This window comes from Aythya fuligula, chromosome 5 (assembly GCF_009819795.1).
Source record: "Aythya fuligula isolate bAytFul2 chromosome 5, bAytFul2.pri, whole genome shotgun sequence".
Taxonomy (NCBI): Eukaryota; Metazoa; Chordata; class Aves; order Anseriformes; family Anatidae; genus Aythya; species Aythya fuligula.
Window position 1 is genome coordinate 55058090 of NC_045563.1, and position 20156 is coordinate 55078245.

Consider the following 20156-nt stretch of genomic DNA (forward strand, 5'->3'; position numbering starts at 1 on the left):
TGAGATAATGAAACTGTGTAACAACTCTATAAGACTGTTTTAAAACAGCTGGCAATCAAACATGTGAGTCAGTATTCTCCTGTTCACAACCTCTAAAATGGATGAATGCTGCTATGTTCATCAAAGCAGCTGAGGAAAAAGAGGGATGAGGAAAACAATGAAAAAAAAAAACATTGAAATACAGTGCAAATATTTCTGAGCAAACTACATATGAAGGAATTTTTCTCCAGATGACAACCACTTGCTAATGCAAGCCATTAAGAGACCGAGGGGAGCACAGTTTTGAGTGACCCTAAACAAAAGCATTCATTAGACAGCACATTGATAGATGTGAGTATAGACTGTAAGTCAGAAACTCCCCGTGCATCTCAAAAAATAAGCTAGCATAATGCTTGTATGATCTGTCATCAGCTCCATCCTGTAGCTTTTCCAGCATTTTATGCAGTAGAAAATTACAAAGCTAATAACTGTATTTTTATGGCACTATGTACCACTTTTGTTCTTAGTAAAGAGTCAACCTGTAATAACAAATTGCTTTTGATTTTATTTTCAGAATCCTGTTTGTACAACACAATTTACAATCCTCCGTGTTCTTGGGGATCCTCTGTCCCATATAGTAATGGAGATATGTGATTGAGTCTGGTAAAGTGATAGATTGCACTGACATACAAAAATAATATTTCTTCAAAAGCTTAGACATTGAAATTTCTAACTCAAGTAATATCATATCATAAATGGACATTATGGAAAAAATAGCGTTTAAGTAAAAATGTTTGCCAGTTCATACTACTGTTTATTATGGCTCATGCCTAAATCTGAATTTGGGAAAATTAAATATGTTGAGCATGTTTAAAAGCTTTTCTCTGTAGGGTAAACGGTGCTGTATACAGTAAGAATCCAATACTAAATTATTTGGCACAAATCAGCATAGACACAGTAGCATTAGTGGAGGAACATCAATTTAAACAAGCAAAGAAAACAGACATTCACACAAACTTTTTCAAGGATGCTTCCAAAGTGAAAGTTTCTGAAACAGATAGTGATCATATATAGCATGCGTGTTTTTGTAAGATTAGTTTTGACCTTGTTTTGTTGAGGGAGCAAATGTAAAACTAACATTTTTAGTTACTGTTCATGGTGGAGATCAATTATTTTTGTAAAACAAGATTTCACGTTACATGTATTTAAGGGTGTCACGCAAGAATGCATTTACCTAGACAAACATTCTTACTGGAATTCTAGTAAATTCAAATAATTGAGCCTTAGGATAATATTAACTTTAATAAATATGAGTATATTGACTGAACACATTTGGTTTTCAGATTTTCCTTGTCTAGGAATTACACACACGTTGATTTATCTGTCCATTATTCAGAGAACACCCCATACATACAGAAATAAAGGTGTCTTCCTGGTTGTAGAAATGTATACACATAATAGAAAAACTCTATTCAATTTAGCTTCTGTGTACAAATACAAGTAATCATTTCAGATATACTAAATACATATTTAGAAAAGAGCTTTATGTGTGGAAGAAAAATTGCATTTCCAAATTAAGAAAACATACATAATTTAAGAGGTAATTGACCAACAAATGTTGTGTGTGATTCTGTTTAACCCAATTACATATGTCATTTATAAAGTGGGAATATAGCTAAAATCATCATTGCCGAGGTAGTATAAATAGCAATTAAGAACAGTTTAGATGTTTGCCTGCTTTTCTGTAATCTTCCCTTACAGATGTCATATGAAAAAATGAGAGGACAACAGTCTTGCTACAAAGTCAAAGCATGAAGTTTCATTTTAGATTTCAGACATACGCTCTTGAAGGAAGCCCTGCACCCTGCCCAAAAAACATTCAACTGTATAACCACGTCCTTAGGGAACATATTTCCAAGGAAGATCTAGAGGTAACAAAACAGACATTCATCCTTCAGCACTTTGCCAATTGTGTACCGTGCTAATGCTGTCACCTTTCCAATGAGAAAGAAACACGAAGTCTTAAGAAATCTGGACATGAAGAATGTCACTGCATTTTGTCTGGTAATATAACAGCCAGCAGCAGCCTCGCTCAATTTTGTTGTGTAGTCTATTCATCAAAACCAAAATAATCTTAACTTGCAAACTTCCATGTTCTGTTCTGTGGCACAACAGGACATGTAAAGCTACTGCCCTCAGCTCCATTTCTGTGATAAGCAAAAAGAATATGATAGACAGACCCCCTTCATATTTAACTACTGCTTTCTTAAAATACTCTAAAATACATATGATTCTGAGGACCATCCTGAAATCTTCTGAGCCTTAAGAATGCAGGAACTGAATGTTCATATTACACTTATATATATATGATCTTATCAATTGCACTTGCGCTCTCTGGCCCAGTGAATATCAATTTGCACTAAATGGAACAACTCCAGGTGGATAGATAAAAGCAGAAAAAAAAAGCCAAATTCAACTCCAATTTGAATGTGGCTTTGACTTGGGTGTCTGACATTGCAGGTGAGCGTCTTTACTGGAAGGTATTCTCTCCTCATTTCACACACAGCTTAGAAAAGTCTTCATTTCATCCCACTTGGGTATAGAACAACTTACGAGACTTCAGGAAAGATGTCACAAACGGACAACAGTTCCCATACGTTACTTGGTGAGACAATAGATTGAATGCTGCATTTGCATGTGCAGCAGCCCTGATTTTGCATTTTCCTATTCCTGGGAGCTGGGTGCATTTGAACACTCTACACTCCCTTGCTACCAGTACACCAAGCCCTCTTCAGTGGGCAGTCATGGTTTAGTTACTCCAGCAGAAAGGGAAAGCATTGGAACACAAAGCTTGTGGTGCTACTTCATCTTTGCTCCTTTCCAAGGCTATTATGAGTGAATTCTCGGAAATTTACCTGCAATTATAAATGGGTCAACAGCTCACCTGTGTTTTGACTTGGCCCGCATAGGGTATAGGAGACATCCCTACAAGGTGTTCTACACAGCAAAAATATGTATCATTATCTACATTTTGCAATGATAGCTATGACTTCCCTCATTAATGGTCAGAACTTCTAGCTGTTACCTGCACTGAAGAGTAATCTTCTCTAGAAACAAAAACAGGATGAAAGTAGAATAATTTAAGTAAATACATAATTGGCAGACGGACACAAGTTCAAGCCACATGGGGGAAACTGCTGAACAAGAACTGAAGCAAATTCATTTGCTTCCATATACAGGGAGGGAAGTTCCACAGGTATAGGAAAAACAATGTGTTTGTGTTTTTTTTTTTCAGAGATAGATAAACCCTGTCCGAGTATTACCACTGTTTGTCATACATATCCCTCTGAGGAAAACGCATTTTGTGCAAGTCTTGGATCTGAATACCAATTCAAGCACAAGAACAAAAGTCTGTTTCCCTTTGAAAAACTGTGGTAACATTTAAAATGTAATTGCTTTTGGAAAATGACAACTAATTATCCAAAAGCAAAAAGCACATTAAGCATTTAAATAATTAAATGCCAGTCAATATAATAAAAGTGTCGCTTTTCACTTTTTGCTTTCAGAAATCATTTTACTTAGTTTTAAAATTAATCTATCTACATATATTGGCACATGCATTTTGCGATTATGCCTGTTCACATAAAATAAAGACTTAATAAATCATATTATTTCTACCTACAGACTTCCTGCTTGTGTCCTTCAACTACATCTGCTGTTTTTAAAGGTACAGATATCGCTATTACTACAAGCTGTTTCAGCTTGCATTTGATTTTATGTGCTCTCCCCGTTATCTTGCTGCATGCCAAGGGGATTTTCTATCCACTGCTGATCACTAGAACAATTATTTCACTGTGTTATGAATCTGTAAATCAGACATCATTACACAGAGGAAGTGAACCACGTTAGCATTAGCATTGTGGAGTCTGAAAAAGCAGTCCACCGTGGAGCTGTAAGAATTACTCATCTGAAGGATGTGTACTATTTCCCTGTCTAATCTGAAGCAGATTTTTTATGAAGCAAGATTAAATAATAATAATAATATATATATAAAACTCACAACAGATGTTTTTAACCCTGAAGAAATGTAGGTTAAGTGCACAGTTAAGATTGCATTCAGCACTATCTTCCCTAGACACATCATTCCTAGTTCTTCACATCAGGTCCTTTAACGTCTCATCTCATTTGTGAGGCTAACTCCCACCTGCAACTACCCTCAGGATCCACCACTTAGCTCCCCCTTGCTCCCACTGCTAAACATCACCAAGGGAGGAGCTGCTCAAGGCTTCCTTATCACCCCTTTTATCATCTCTTTGGGGCAGAAAGGCTGTTTCTTCCACATGTATTTCTCTTTACATGCTAATTCCCTGTGATAGGAGGGCATGGGTATATCACGCGACATCAGGAACTTAATTTCTTCCACTTATCAAGTTATCAATAAATAAATAAATAAATAAAAATAAAGCATGGAAATATGGCAGTGCAAATAGTGAAATTGAGAAGGCTTTCCCTGAATGAGTGCAACAGTCTCCTTCACAACTCAGCACAAATGTCTGTTTTAGAGAGTCCTAGCTATCCTGTCAAATATGTGTTGGAATAAATGCACGTATGCTGTAGATTCACATATACAGCCTGCATATATTCAGGTACATATAGAGAGATTCATATTAAAAAACAATAAATAATGTCTACATATTTATATGTATCTTATAAGGATGTGTAGGCGAATGCATGTGCATACATAGTGCATATTCTCTGTGAGGGTGCAGGCACAGGTGAGTGTGTACATATATATACAGGTACATTAGGACTGAATATCTCTGGAAAACAAAAAACAAAAAACAAACAAACAAACAAAAAAACAACACAGGACTATGGCTGCATTCTCACACATAAACTTTAGAGTTTGTGCACAGGTAACTACATTGGTCTTAATACAACCACATCAGAAATCGTTCTTGAACAGTGAACCAGGTTTCATAGTAATCAAAAGAAAGTTTTTTCCCTTGTTATATTAATGCAAAACTCTACTCAACAAAAATGATACAGATGTACCACTGCTACTCATGCTGCAACAGCATATTTTAACTGTTTGGGAGAATAAAATAAAATATACTGTATTTCAATACATTCAGAAAAGCATCCCTGTTCCAAACACGTCCATTACTATATCTGTAAGCCATTCTGTTTAACCACTGGCCCTACTTGCATGTAGCACTGTGAGCATGACTGCATTTCTTCCATAAATTGGCTATAACAGGGTAACAGTAGCTACTGCAACTGTGGCTGCAGATTGTTTCCACTAGATAGTTAAGGTTTAGTCCAAAGTCTTCCATTTCCCGTCTCTATTGAAATATATACTTTTCTTCTATTTAATAATTTACCCTCACCTGTTCTGTAACTCGAGCAAGATATTCCACTTTTTTCTTATTGTGACGGGAATAAAAATATTTTGCATTATAAGAAAAAGAAGAGATTTTCTGGGACAACAATTTAACATAAAGAAAAACAAGAATTAGAGTTCTAATCTGTCACCATGATAGTCCCTGATGAAAAGCAGGAATAGCATTATGGGAAAACAAGGCTTTGATGTGACTGAATTAAGTGCTTTCAGGAAATACTGGGCAGAGTTTGTGTAAAATTTACTAGGTGGGCAATGCACTGCATGCATTTGTAGCTATCCAGTACACTGCCTAACTTACACACGTAAATTTAATCATGTTATAGAAAACCCATTACTCTTCAGTCCTCTTCAATGCCTCTTTGGTCACTTAAAAACCAAGGATTGTGAACCATTCCATGGTCATGTATATTCATATGATTGAACTTCTTTATTTGGCCTATAGCCCTAATTTAATGAGGCTCCCATGAAATTCTGGTCCATTTCATATGTTCACTCGCAAGGTACCCTGCAGGCATCATCTCAATCATCTCCTTCAGGTGATCTACAAGACTTCATTGAAGCTCCCTCCTCTGCTCCCTGAGCACCCATGTTTAATTTCAATGGACAGCAGACGGCACAATGAATCTTCTGGTCACATCTTGTGGTGTAGGTGCGTATCAGAGGACCAGAGCTATAACCAGGTATGCATTCAGTTTATAGGTCATGGATATAGAAACATGTCATAAAGCCAAGATTCAGAGTTATCTTCAACTTTAATATTTCTTGATTTGTTTGAAAGCTTAAAAATACACCCTTTCTTCTTTGAAAGACAATTGTGATCAGGCAGATCAGTTATGTTGTTATGTTTTTGTTTCATTAACAGAAGATAAACAGCTATTTCAAGATGTTCACATAAGAAAATGTAATATTACCAAATGAAGACAACCTATTCTGTTAAGTGTTTGTGCCTGCAATATGCAGCAAGGCAAGAGTCTCTTACAGGTAACACAAGAGAGGTAGAAGTATGACTATTCACAGCGCAAGGTGGGTATTTTAGTAGCTGATTTCTGAGGTATTTGTCAAGCTCTTCTTGCAATACAATTTGAACAAGATGAAGATCGGCAGGATAAACATCTCCTTGCCGCTTCTATCAAAGAAGAGACAGAGCTTGCCCCCATTTTAAATATCCACAAAGCTTGTCTTTATGAAGACTTCCCCTGTGCTTTGATGGTAGGTTGATGCCACTGTGGTTATTGGAATCATTTACAAGGGAAGGGAACGTGCAAGAAACACTGTCATGTATTATTTCCACGTGAAAATGGGGAGATGGAGCAGACATTCAGCAGATGCTCTCACTGGCCTGCCTGTTCCCCCTCACCTTCCTATATTCATTCCTGAGGTTCAGGATATGTAATAATGTTGTTTAGGAGATGAGCGAGCTCTGACTGGTTCATAGCAGGTTTTTTCAGTAAACCAATTTTAATTTTTAGTAGCACTAAGCAGAGCAATCATAAACAGAAGAAATGACTTTGTGATGACAGCAATGAATTTCTTGCAATTTCCTCTATCACAGTAAGAAAATGGGAAATATATCCAAATACCATTTCCTTTTACAGATTTATTATCACTAGATCATATTTTATTGCTATTCTATGAAGACTGTATTTAGATACTTGTGCTCATAGAAAACCTCCTCATTTTTGGCAATTTCCCTTTTTATAACTCTTTAATCCCAGCTAATTTCTGCCTCATTACTTTAATATAAGTCCTCACTGATGAGAATCTTACAAGGAGGGACACACTTTATGACATCAGTGCCTCTCCATGAAAAGAGAATGTAAAAATAAGTATGAAAGTAATTGAGTCCAGCAGAAGAAGGACAGGTATTAGAGCCTCAGACCTTAGTTATTTAAAAAAGAACTATCCTCATTTGTTCCACGGAGGGACTAAAAGAACCAAAGGCGTCTTATGTTAAGGAAAAAAAAGCTATAAAAGATCATATTATGAGATTGATTTCAATTTAATAGAACCACCAACTCCTCAAAGGGATAAAAGATCAAGGCCTGGAACTTATATTAAAACTAACCTGATAAAAGAGACTCAATAGACTAACAACTAGCAACTAGATTGGCCATAGTTCTGGTTTCCAAGTTGAGAACATTTAAGTGGTATCACCGTCCTGAAATATATCCAAGGTAGAAAAATCAAAACCTCTGCACCCTAACAGCCCAGCAGAAATTACTTTAGAACACCACTATCCTTCCTCATTCACAGTGTGCAATTAATCCTCTCCTCCTTTTTATATCCCTAGCCTCATCTCATATCAAGCATCCTTGGCACTAAAATGTCACTAGAAAGAACCAATGAACAGTCAAGTACCCATTTCTCAAGAGACCTCTTGCTTTACATATTTTTATATTCATGAAGCACAGCTGTCAAATTGAGCCTTCAATAGCTTAACAAGCACCCAGATCTTTTCTCCAGGTTCAACAGTGGCTTGCAGACAGTCTGCTTTCAATCCTTTTGGGGGGCTGAACTCTTGCTTCTTCCCTAGAAGCAGTCTTGCAAAATTATCTCAACTGGATTTCAGTCAACGCCACCTACATTTTTCTCTCTGCCTCTAAAGGAATGGAATTACTTGAAGGCTTCGCCTTAATTCCTGAAAGTGATATTGCAGTTTACCTCACAATGCATAAAAAAAAATCATGGTTTCTACCTTCTCAGATAGTTGAGGAATGTCAAGGGATCATATAATAATGGCACGGTCAACAGCTTCAGTACTACCACCTCACAACTAACACGGGACTTGTTAGAACATGAAATGAATAGAAATACTGTCAGGGCTAAAACCAAGGGAAAAGGGGAAGAAGTAGGAAAGAAAGAAAGGACAAGCTTGATAGTAGGTTTTATGGTAGCCATTCCCTTGGTGATGTGCCACTAAGAACACAATCCCTAGCGAAGACAGGAAGTAAAGTGGGTGCTCAGAGTGGATCGCCTCACCCAAAATACTGAGGCAGAGGAATTCTGCTGATTATAGACAGAAGGAAAAGCAATTCTAACAGGATCCCATTAGCAGCTGTTCAACAAATCTGTGCACATACAGTGAACCTGTGGATTATTTTTTCTTTTTGGCACTGTTAGCAAATATCCTCAGAAGTCTGTAAGGAAGAAGACACAGGTCCCCTAGTGAGCACCTTAAGATAATCACCACAGAGAAACTACTCCAGGTCTCATGATAAAGTATAATTGCTGAACTTTCACCAATAGTATGCCTTCCCAGGGCTCTGGGAGTTGAATGCCCCCACAGTTCAACAGCTGATCTCCAAGTAATAAAAAGAGAAACTGAAAAGTAGGAGTCAGATTAGTAATCAAGGTGGTAGCTTGCTACTACAAACTTAAATTCTTTAAAACATTACACAGACCAAAAGTGACCAGCAGCTGAGCTGACCCTTACCACCTAGAGCAAAAGAGACCTTCAAATCATACATCCTCTAATGCCATTTTCAGTATCATAACTGACCCGATGATATAGGAAATAGTGTGTGTGGGGGGGAGATGTCTTTCACTTGGAAATGCTGCTGCTAAAACAAAGCGGCGGAGATTTCACAGTCTATATCAGGACATCACCCCTGTAGCATCTTGTTTCAGATGGCAGGACACCATCACCATCGTATCTTGTTTCAGATGTTAGGATACCACTCCTCTAGTATCTTGTTTCACTTGTCATAAAACTTAACACTGCTACAGCAACAGGGAACGTGCCAAGGAGGCTCTGCTGGGCTGAAGTGTATCCAGAATACCTAAACCTCTGGCATCTATAAAATCTGTCCAGAAATTCTATGACAAGCTTCCCAGCACTAGGCTGCTGGGATATGAAGAGTTATCTTCTCACTTGCTCCCTGACTCTTTGATTTAAACCCACTTCTGCATGTATCCTGATGAAGTCACGTACCACCCAATTACACAGTACTAGAGAATGTGTCGAATGTGTCCCCACTTAAGCACATGTTGTTCCATTAGCGTGAAATAAAAAAAGGCTACAGACAAGCAGCACAGAAGGTAATTTATTGTTGAAGACCTAAACTTGCTTTCCTTTTTTTTTTTTTTTTTTTTTTTTAATACCTGTCCATTTTTCCAGGAGCTTAGTTATGTTTTATTTGACCATGTGAACACTAGCAGTTACATGTTGATCTGTAATAAATCTTAAAGAAATACATCGGGTGTTTTTCCTGAAGAAAAAAAAAAAAAAAAAAAACAAACAAACAAACAAAAAAAAAACATAAAAGCAAATTTCACCAATGAACCTGTTTTGACATAGGTATAGCAGGGAGCAAAAGTTGCCAAACAGAACAGGACTAGAACACAGCTACAGTTCCATACTGAAAAACGTTTACATTAGAGGTCTCAGAAAACTTCAACAGTATTATAGCAAAAGAAACTCACTGCAGTAGAAATTTTAACATATAAACACAGATCATTCTACTTTCTGACTGGTTCTTCAATAATTGCCATTTAGAATTAGCTCCTTGTTAGCTCCTGCCCAGCACTGAAGTCAGTCATGATTGAGGATGGACAGGCTGATCAGTTTCTAAGACGGTGAGGGACAGCTCCAAGTTCACTTCGGAGCTCAATTCTTCCCTCAGAAAGGTACCAGTATTCTCTCCTCACATAATTTTTTAATTTTAAAACTTGGTTATTTTGAAGTTGGAGACCAATTACAACAGCATATAACTCAAGTCTACAGACAGATATAGTGGCCAAAGACCTGACATCCACAACAACAAAAAAAGAAAATCAAGCCCTTTTTTATTTTACTAAATCTAAAAAGTATGAACATGTCTTGGGCTTAAAGAATGAAGATAGTTTTTGAGGCACAAGAACAAGGCGAACTTCTTAAAATCCCTAACTACAAGGATAAATATGCCCTTTTGAAAGCTACCAAGGCAATTGTACACACACTGATCAGCTCCTTACATCAAATCAGCCATCCCTTGCCAGGAGATACCCACAGAACCCAAAGTTCCATCACATCTCCATTGTTTGGTTCCAGCTGTATAGAAACCACGGCTATTTGTAACCTTTCTCCAGAATGCTTTGACAGTTGGAAGCTTTATGAGAAGAACATACAGAGGTGAATCCAAGCAGTTGAACATTGTAAGCATAACTTCACTGGAAAATGCAAGCATCAACATACTCCAAAAGAAATTCCCCAGTTTGTCCTCTCCTTAGTAGAAGTCCCCAGAGTAAAGGTGAGAAAATGAGAACCTGATAATGACCAGTGATTACTCATCTTTCTCATCTTAGAAAGATTATGTATTCCAAGATAAATGCAAATAATAAATTTAAAAACAAACAAACAAACAATAATGAAATATAAAAAGTACAAACTGTAAAACCAAAAAAGTCATTTAGCTCCTCTTATACATCATTAAATGACAAAGTTAACCATCAATCCTGGATAATGACTTGCTCTTTTGTTTTTTTTTTTTTAACTGCAGAAATCATGTCCCATTTCTGGTGATTATCAACAAGAGTCCTGGTTAAAAGCAAAACAATTGCTTCTTCCATTTCTTTATACAAGGTTAAGAAAGGACTAAAAGGACTGCACTCTCACAGAAATAAAATATTTTCATCAGATTTCACGTAGAGTTTTTTTACAGTAGCAATTTGAATTAGGCAAGCTACTGATACTGTGATAGGAAGTTGATTTGATCTGTTCTTTATCAGCCTGCAGTGATTTACTGACATGGACATTTAACTCTTGCTTTCTTGTTTATTATTTCAATAAAATCTTGACAGTTGAGCCTGTTACCTCAGGGCAGATGTAATTTCACCAAGGAATTGGAGAGAAACACCTGACTCAGTTTCTTAAGCTTTCTTTTTCACCCCTTTGTCCTTAATAAGGACGACAGATCCACTTTACATAAAAACTACAGGCCTATACTACCTATAAGGTTAAAAAAAAAAAAAATCACCTTGATGAGGTGCCCATTCCAAATTCCTATTAATTACTGAAGGTTCATGTCTTGCACCGACTTTTTACACTGCTGTCTTCCACCCTTCAGATTCCCACATTAAGCCTGCCTTGCTGTGGAACAGGAAGAACAGCACATGAGAGTGGAGGATCCTGTTAGCAAGCATGCGCTCCTACAGGGCTACATGCTGCAGTGCTCCCCTTGCTTGCAACCCTCTCTCTAAGCCCTTCCACTGTAGCCAGACTAGCAATCCAGAGCAGAAAGAAGGTCACTTCTACCCCACAACACATGTGAGCTTGACATCACATTATGGAAACATCATGCAGGTTCCTTTTGAATAAATGCGGGAATTGACATCCCAGTCCATACGATTTCCATACAAAACTGACATCTATCAACATTTTGCATTTTATTACTGAGATGTTTCATCCTTAGAGAAGATGAGAAACATACTTTATGACACTGCAATGTGTTTGATATTTTCAGTTTTCTCTCCAGATCTGTATCTTGCAGGACCTCTGAAAAAAACATTTATCTTGAAAACTTACCTGCAGAGCAGGTGCTTCATGAGTGCAGACTGGAATTGGATCTTCCAGCAGGCCCTTTGTGAACATCATATGCAGATGAGATAAGGGTTCCCTGAAGAATAAGACAAGACATTTTAAGGGAATCATTATAATGCATCAACGTGGAAATAAAACATTAGGCCATGTTTTCCATTTCCCCTTATGTTTTTTGTTAACTGGAATATTTGCCAAGTCAGCTAATGCAATGAAAAACACACAAGTCCTATGTGAATTCATATATATGAAGTTTTGGAAGTTTCCACAGCATTCCTCAGCAAGCAAATACGAAATATGTGCACTTCTACCTAGAATACCTGTCCACATTCTGACAAATGTATACTTATACAGACCACGGTGTGCTGCAGAAACCCATCAGGAGAGGAGGCAGGGGACAACAGCTGTCTTCTAGCCAGGAGAATCTCAAAATGCTTTCTCATGGCATCAACTGTGGTTGATCTGTTTAGCAGAGCCATAGAGAAGGAAACTCTTCAATTCTCTTAAAAGCTCACTAAGCTCTTTTGGTGCAGAAAGAAGGAAACATATCCCCAGTAAGTCAACAGCTTTTACTGTGAGCTATGATTTGTCCACTGACAAAAAACAACTCCTCAATGCACACCTTCTTGGGAACATACGTGCCTAAAAGGTGGGGGAAAAAGTGGGGGCCATCTATGCCACAGCAGAATTAGACTTAATCACCTAACCTTTAGACCTGCACAAGCCAGGATAGGCATCACAGTCTCACACTTGCACTTGGTTTAGAATTTAGGCTAAAATTACAAGCACCCAGAATTGAGAATATATTTCAGCTGTGGTGAGCAGCACTGCTGCTGTGTGAGCAAAATTGAACTGCTTACTGCTCAGAGAAAATGATTTCAAGGTCTTAGTGCTTGTGAGACCCCATCTGGAGCAGAGTGTTCACCTCTGGGGCACCCAGCACAAGAAGGACATGGGCTTATTAGAACAAGTCCAGAGAAGGGCTAAAAAGATGACCAAGGGGCTGGAGCCCCTCTCCTACAAGGATAGGATTAGGGAGTTGAGGTTGTTCAGCCTGGGGAAGAGAAGACTCTGGGTAGACCTTACAGCAGCCTCTCAGTACCTAACAGGGGCTTACAGAAAAGGTGGGGAGGAACTCCCCAGGGAGAGTAGTGACAGGACAAGGGGGAATAGCTTTAAACCAAAAGAGAGTAGGTTTAGGTTACACATCATGAAGAAGTTCTTTACTCAGAGGGCACTGAGGCATTGGAACAGGTTTCCCAGAAGCTGTGGATGCCTTATTGCTCAAATTGTTCAAGGCCAGGCTGGATGAGGCTTTGAAGATCCTGGTCTGGTGGGAGGTGTTCGTGCCCATGGCAGGGGGGGTGGAATTACATTCATCTTTTACATGCAGGTCTCCTCCAACCCAAACCATTCTGTGAATCTGCAACAATGGTAGCTCAGCATAAGGCAGCTAATAAGTTCACCAGTATTTTGAACTCTACATTGCTGCTGCTACAGTGCTGTTCAGAGTCAGGTCTGAGAAAGTCTCAGAACAGAATGTAAATATATCCTTCAGAATGCAACTTCAGTACAAGTTCGAGACTTATTTTCTGGATTAAAAGCAGTTCAGAGGCACAAAAGAGCATTGTAAATTACACGTGTTCCAGTCAAAATAGTCATTTGTGGTCCTCAGTGACATCTCCTGGTGGTGCACACACCAAGATTCATACTTAGAGAACTCATCTACATTCAGATTTCGCCATCTCTGGGTATTAATACTGTATATTTTTTTGACCACCTTAAAAACATAAGACGTGCTTAGCAAATGATGCCAGGAGAACGAGAAAAATCACTCAACTTTTCAGAACATCTGAATCCCCCACTTCACCCCAGTCGTACCAGTGCACTCATTTGCTTGTCACCAGTAACACGATCTTCCTGCATTAACCCTAAGCCCAAAAAGGAAAACATTTGCATGAACTTCTCCAGTATAAAAGTGATTAGAGATGGAATAAGTTGTTCTATTTATAAACTTTACTACCCATGGGAAGCAGATTAAAGTGATGGATAGGATGTGACCTTCAATTTATTAATGATTTAGCACAGTCAACTGTGATTACTTGTACAGAGACAAGAACATTTGAATTCACACCAGAAACCCTGCTCATAGACTGCTTCCACTTTCCTCTGCAATACACATATCCTTACTTTAAACTAAACTGTAATTCATTCAAAGATATCAAACTTGGTATGTCAAAAATTCATTCAACTGAGCAGCTCAGTTTTAGAGCACTTGCATGTTTAAATGGCTGCAGCATCATATGGCTCAAAGCTTTTTACTTGTGATGTTTCAAGTTCTGTTGGACTTCTACTCTGCAAGCAAATTATGTAGAATATTACCAGAAAAGAAAGTGAACTTTATCAAACATGCAAATGTATGTGAAGGACAGGATAGAGCGTTTTGACTAATCACAGTGAAGAAAAGTTATAACCATTTTTAAAAGCAGCTAGAAACAACTGACATTATTATTATTTTTTTAATTCAAAATTCACACCAAGTTCAGTCATTTGAGAAAATCATTTCAGCGTAATTGCCATACCAACACCATTTAGCATGCTCCTTTCTCTTTCTTTCTCTGATTGAAATATACGTCAAGTAATTACATACAATTAGATGTATTCTTTTCAATGCTCTTCCTTAGTTCCTTTTTTGATTTCACTACAATTACTGCAAGCTTTCTTTTACTAATCAACTTGTACTTTTCAAACAACTCTGCATGCATTTCACACATCAAGGGGAACAATAAAAATTTTGTTGCCCTTGCAGAATGGTCACCTTGGTCATCAATCTTTACATTGGAAGCAAATCAACTAAAAAACTACTTAGATACTAATCTTTCAACTGTTTTGTTTATTCTAAACAGAATTTGGAGAAAACCATTTCAAGAAATAGGATATTTGTAGTCTTCCCTGACAGAAGGTTATTGCAAATTGGAAATTTGTCCTGCCTGACAAGGGTCTGTAATGGGGTCCACACAGTAGAAAGAATGAAATAGTCAAACTGCAGTGCAAAATGGATTTTCTTCCTTTTCCTGCAGGTTAGCATTTAAATGAAACACTAACTACAATGGAACTTCACAAGCTACAGTACGGTAAAACAGCTCATTCACTTGAGAAACAAGCATAAAAAACACACAGCATTTTCCAGAACAACACACTCCATCTCTGCTACATTGAATTAAGTCTTGCAGTAAAGACTACCTTTTGCTATGTTCTTAAGCCTGAGTATGTCCTAAGGTCTAGTAATGCCACAATGAAAACAACACCAAATGCTCATAAGTCAACGTAAATACAGGATCTCCCTCCATTATCAAATCATAATTGTGGACATCTTCCTAGTCCCCTATATTCTAGGAACGCAAACCCTTTCCAGCCATCATTACGTGTTGTGTTACTGTCATCTCTCTATTGCCAAGACATTCAAAGTATGCTACAGCCTCAACTATGATAGTTACAAGTCCCACTCCTATTTTTCAGAGGTTGCCTGTCCAAATTCTAGTAAAACAAAATAGTAGCTGCAGCTACTACCACCTAAAATGCATAGAGATGAGTGTAACTACTAACAAACCCTTTTTTTTTTTTTTTTTGGCTTCTTTCAAGACTAGCACAATTGTTTCCACTCCTTTCAGCAAGTAGATTGCCACAAAAAAATAAATAAATAAATAAATAAAATAAAATAAACAGGAACCTATAGAAAGCTGGAGAACATCCACTTCTCTTGACATATCCATATTCTAGGCACATAATGTCACCATCTGATTTTCTTAAGTGTACTCCAGCAGCATAAAATCATTCAGGCCTTCATTTCTTCTTAAAGCTTAACAAACTGTCCAAATACACCAATATACCTTAAGCTGGAGCAGTTCCCTCTTAAAAAAAAAAAAAAAAAAAAAAAAAAGCCTAATGAACAAAATAAGGCTGATGGAGCTTGCTTCTATATATAGCATGCTGATGAGCTCCACCCAAAATGCTGCATCCAATAGTTGTATCATGGTGATGGAAGATCATCTGCTTGACTGACTGGTGAAATGAAAGGGAAGGCTAGTAACAGAGGCTGTAATTAGAGAGAAGAAGGTATTAGAATCAGCTGGAAGCCCTGATAGGTGGCAGCTCCCCACCTGAGCTCATGCTCCTAAGGAACTTGTTACTTGTTTTGTTCTAAATCTTATTATTTCACTGTTCTGAGAAGAGTTATTTTCAGATCAGAAACAGCCACTGGTGCTGCATTGTAGAAAACCAGATGCTGTTATCTACAGGTGGGCTGTGTTTTTGATTGTATTGTAATTTTGAACACACAATAAAAATAAATAAAAATTTAAAATATTAATAATTAAAAAAAAAAAAAAAGCACAGGGAGAGCAGCTGTGGCATGGTCCTGTGTTCAGGCTTGGGTCACTGTGAATAACTTAGGGAAGCCACTGAAGTATTGCAACCAGTCATAACTTGTCTCTTGAAACAAAGGTGAGCTGTTCCTCCATTCCCAGGCTCATATAACCCAGAAAACTGCCCATTCCATTCCTATCACAGGATGGTCCTTTCTTGGAGTCAGTCCAGTAATGACCGTATCAGAATCAGAAATAAGACGCTATTAAAATAAGTATCAATTAAAGGAATAGTATTGCTTTATATAATGTACTGGCAACTTAATTTAGCTGTATCGTCTAATGCACATAGACATATTAGCAGTATGTAGGTCATTTTTGGCCATTTTTTCTCTGGAAATAATTAAAGGGTTATGTGAGAGCTTAAAGTTAGCTAGAGCTTAGAAAACTATATCTTCAGCAGCTGAGATAATATTTAGATCATACAGATGACAGAAAATAAGCAAAATGGATGATGATAATATATATATATATATATATATATATATATTTTTTTTTTTTCCCCTGCACTTCCCTGGACGTTTTTAGGTTTTAATATTAATTTGGTGAGGGCACAGTCTTGGAGATGGAAGACAACAGCTGATCTTAATAGCCTGATTTTTCAAAAACTGGAAAATTAGAAAGTATTTTTAGTATTTAGTATTAGTATTATTAGTATTATTATTTATTTCTGTTTTTTTGGGAAATGGACTCCTATATCTGCTGTGTGATTTCCTGAGACAGCTGTTTTCTATGCTGTAATACTTCCGCCCTCCCTCCCCCAGGACATGCTCTGGCACCTCTGAGAGTCTGTGTCACCTGCTGCTGTTAATGTATAATGCTTTCAACAGTATCCTCATACTTTGCCCTCAGCGAAACTACAGAACGTCTGACTATCATTCAATTTTTCTACTTAAAGGAAGTTACTCACTGATTTCACTATATTTTGCCATTAATCTCTGAATACAGTATTTCATGAGCATTCTTTGGCCAGATATGTATGAAAATAAAATTCACAGAAAAAAAAAAGATACATGATGAAGTTTTGATACCCCTTGAAATTATAGTTTAAATTAGCTAATATGTATGAACTTGCATGAAACTCTGAGAAGCAGCTTCTAATAAGTAGTCTTTAGTTCTCATTAACTCAGCCCATGAGTTTGCCATGCATAAAGATAAAGACAAACTACCTTTCTATGCAGGAAATGCTGTGGGTGCACAGAAAGCCCTTAGAGGACATTTAGGGCTATATTTTCGTTCCCAAAGTGTTTTCACCTCAAGTCCAACTAATTTATAGGGGCCCAGCCTCTCACTGTTGCCTCTGATTGTTGCCTCCAATTCTTCCCAGCTGATCTCTCAGAAAAGGTTTAACTCAGAACAAGTGCTTTCACCTTGTATTTTCCTTTGAAAATTTATGCTTCTATTCTGCATCTGAAGAAGTCATCAGTAATACTAATGGGCATAGGAAAATACATTCTTTTTCCCCATGAATCTATGATATTGTTAAACAAGTTCATGAGGAAAAGTTTCTTTTGCCTTTCAGACATTAGGCATTGGCCAGTGTTCAAGGAAGCACATCCATCCAGATGAACAGTCTTGTTCCTGTACTAAGCAGCCAAATTCATCCCTGGAGTAATACCAATTAATATTTATAAGGGATATATGGCAGACATGAATTTACCCCATCAGAAGAGGCAAAATTGGTGTATCATATATTCTGGCAGGACATACTAGTAGGTTGTGTTCTGCAGAAAACAGTTATATGTAGACCTGAGATGCATAGGTTTTATTTTTAACATACATTTTAAAAATTAATTTTGGCAGCCACAGCTCCATTAAGTATAAATCTCCTCAAAACAAAATTCCCAAAGTACATTCAGCTTCTTTCCTCAACTCGTTTCAGACAGAATATGGATGGATGCATGCCAAAAATATCTTTACATATGATTTAGAAAGAAAGCATTGAGCCTGTCTGCCTTGCTTCAGAAGTATAGATTAGACCATGCATCCACCATCAATAACTGTGCAGAAGCATATGCTGAAGACTGAATCTCTGCCACTAAGGGCTGGATTCTTTATGGACTTGTGATGATTCATAGTTACCCTCTGGAGAATAATAAACACTGGGAAATCCATATGCTAGAGTTAACTGTCTCCCATGTGGGGGGAAATGATCATCCTGAGAAAAGGAAATTGCGGTGAAGGAACGTGCCATGAAATTGTAATGTAATGTCATAGGAGTTGCATCAAGGGAGTATTCCAGCCTCTGTAACTTAGACCGTCCCTGAAATTGTGCTAAATTACCATCTGGATTTACTGTCTGGTTGACTTTTCTTGAGAAGGATTATTAAACTTTATTATTTGGGCTGTAAGGATACTTGGTCATGACCTTAATGGCATAAACTGAGTTTTCATACTTACTGGGTATGACAGCAGGAAAATTTCCACTTTCTTTGTCTTGCAATGGTGTAAATTAATTTCAAAAACTGGACATTGAAATGACATGCCCCAAAGACCAAGAATTTGCATTGTACTTCATAAACTATGATGCAGTGAGACAGAGTGAATTTCTGCATCAAGCTGACAGTCACCTGCAATATCTTGGAGTCACATGGACAGAATTTTCTGTTATGTTTGCAGTCTGGAAAATATCAATAAAAAATGAGAGCTTAGGTAAATATCACTCAGAAGCCAGCTAGCACTAAATAGGACTCCCATAAATACCCTTAGGATTTCAATGGAAATTCTGAGCCTGTCTCCAGCAGGAAGGCGTCCGCTTGTTTGATTTGAAAGTCCATATATGAGATTCTCAGACACTAAAATTAGAAAGCTTTAAAAGTGACAAGTAGCATATTATGCTTGGTTCAGTTACCTGGCTTTCATTATTGCTGACTACTAGACCAGAAAATATTATACATTAAGCATCTGCATTATTGAAATATCAAAAAAAAAAAAAAAAAGAAAAAAGAGGGATAATAGATATATTTTGCTATAAAATGCTATAAAAACCATAACACCTAGATATTTTAAGCAGATATATATCTCATTTTTGGTTGTAATAAAGGACTTCTGAGTTGGTGGTGTTGAACACCTGCAACGTATCGTTGGAACGAGTCCTTTCAAGCCATATTCCCGGGCACCTCGAGGAGAAGAAGGTGCTCAGAAACAGTCAGCATGGGCTTGCCGAGGGTAAACAATGCCTGACCAACTTGATTGCCCTCAATGATAAAATCCCTAGATTTGTGGACAGGGGGAAAGCTGTAGCTGTTTTTCACTTTGACTTTAGCAAGAGTTTCAATGCTGTCTGCCGCTGTTTTTGTACTCCAGTTAGGACATTATGGTCTGGATAGGTGGACAGCTAAGTAACTAAAAATACTGGCTGGCTGGCTGGGTTCAGCAGGAAGCAGTTAATGGCCATTTTCTACCTGGATGTGGTAGACCCCCAGGCAGGGGTCTACAGTGTGCCAAAGTATTACCTCAGGAGACTGTAATGGGATCTGTCCTGTTTAACACCTCTATCAATGTTCACTCATTTCTTCCAGTGACTAGAAAGAGGTGGAGGAAGGAGCTCAGCAAGTTTACAGATGACTATAAATGGGGCCCAAATGATGCTCTCAATGCCAGGGAAGGCAGGATGGTCATTCAGAAGGACCTAGCCATCCTGGAGAAGTGGACGCACAGGAACATCATGAAATTCAACAAAGATAAATGAAAAGTCCGGCAAACAAATAACCCCTTGCAACAACAGCGTAGTCTAGAATATACACTTTTAGGACTCCCAGCTGATGACAGACATCAAGAAACTAAAGCAAATTTAGCAGAGGGCCAACAAGATACTCAGGAGGCTGGAGCCCTG